We start from the raw sequence: 2,126 nt of genomic DNA on the forward strand, positions 1-2,126 counted from the left end.
GAACATTTTCACTGACAGTCTAGTTCAAGCACTCTCAAAAACTCCCATTAAAATCACTGAAGCTGTTTACACTATGAAATTAATATCTTACAGATTCGCACGCACCTTGTAGTTTCTGACGAGAGAATTCGCCAGAAAAAAAAGTATTCAGTCAGCGAGGAGTGAAGAAAACACCGGCATTTTAGCGATGACTCATCTGAACACCTCTAATTGGTCAATGCATTCATAAGCTCAACAGCATCGTGTGTGATTGGTTAATGCGCAGTGCTGTAAAAACGCGTCTGTATCTGGCTCAGCGCCAGCCAGCGAACGCAGATTTGAATTTAGCAGCTGATGATATGAAGCACTGAACGTTCTAATCACGCAGGTGTGATTGAATTCAATATAGAACATATTAATGGCTATTTTGTCTTTTGAAAGCTGCATTCAAAATCCACTTGGCTCAAAAATCTGAGGAGGTACGTGCCCCTTCACTTTGTATGGGCATGACGTCTCTGTGTACAGTCACTATTAAATCATCTGGAGCAGATGTCTAAAAATAAAACTTGTCCGTGTTGATATGCGCATGGCAAACAGAGCTATGGCAGGTCAAGGACTCCAGCTCCCCAAACTGGCTTAACTTTCAACTGTTATTTTCCTTTGGTTTCAGATCAGGGGCCTGTTTCATAAAACAAGTTTACCAAATAAACCAGGCTTATTTCAGTTAGTCTGATTTAGAACCAAATCAGCGGACATTAAGTCAGACTAACTGAAATAAACCTGGCTTATTTGGTAAATTTGTTTTATGAAACAGGCCCCAGATAATAATTGTGAAACTGGACTAGCCTAGTACACAAAATACCTAGCGAGACTTTGTGGAAACTTTACACACCCTCCAACAATGTGCATAGGCTACATTCCAAAGAACTTTGTCTTTTTTTTTTAACTTATCATTTCCAGCACATCTGAAATTCTGTTGTTGTTTTTTTACAGCATGTGATGGAAATTTAATTTAATTACATTTTTTTGTCATAAAACAACGGACTGCTTTTGTTTTGGCATTTCAAAGCTAGTGTGTTCCCAGTCAACACGCGAGATCATGCGATGATCACAGTGACATCACACGATCCTCATACTGTGATCCTCACGGTGTGAGTAGTATATGAAAACATTGTGAGTTCAAACGATCCTCATACTGTGACCCTCACAGTGTGAGTAATAGGGGAGCTCATTGTGAACTCAAACTATCCTCATACTGTGATCCTCACGGTGTGAGTAATAGGTGAGCTCATTATGAACTCAAACGATCCTCATACTGTGATCCTCACAGTGTGAGTAATAGGTGAGCTCATTGTGAGTTCAATCGATCCTCATACTGTGATCCTCACAGCGTGAGTAATAGGTGAGCTCATTGTGAACTCAAACGATCCTCATACTGTGATCCTCACGGTGTGAGTAATAGGTGATATGAGCGCACAGTGAGTGTGCAGTGACCTCACATTGTGACCACAGTATGAGCACACAGTGAGTGCGCTGTGTGGTTACACTTTTAGCTCACTGTGACACACACATTGTGACCACACCATGAGAATCATGTGAGCTCATGGTGACATCATTGTGAGATCAAATTGTTGACTGGGTTATGTCCTTTGCTATAAACACACACTTAAAATGTTTTCATACTTTTTGGATTATTTTTGCATAACTGAAAATTACGCACACTAAAATAGCCTATATATATCCACAAGTAGTATTTACCAGAATTTTCTTTGTTTTTTACACATCACATGTCTGATTTTAATTGTAATTCACACTCTTCAGTGACACTGTCTTGGTAAACAAACACTAACTTTTCAAATTCATTATATGCACAAAATCGCAAAATTGTTTGTTGTGGTGGACGTGACATCATAACTAATGATAACTAGGGACAGTAGTAACTGCTTTCACTCAACAAATATTATGTTTTTTTTTGTTTATTTCACCATTTGTATTATAATTATAAAAACAATAATTCACTAACAGCGTATGCTGTTGTGTGTCAGCTGCGTCACACGGATACAGTGTTTCTGTTCAGATCAAATCACAACAACATAGGAAACAGATCCGGCGTGACGCAGCTGACACAGAACAGCATACGCTGTTTA

This window comes from Sinocyclocheilus anshuiensis, unplaced genomic scaffold (assembly GCF_001515605.1).
Source record: "Sinocyclocheilus anshuiensis isolate Anshui unplaced genomic scaffold, SAMN03320099.WGS_v1.1 scaffold862, whole genome shotgun sequence".
NCBI classification, from domain to species: Eukaryota; Metazoa; Chordata; class Actinopteri; order Cypriniformes; family Cyprinidae; genus Sinocyclocheilus; species Sinocyclocheilus anshuiensis.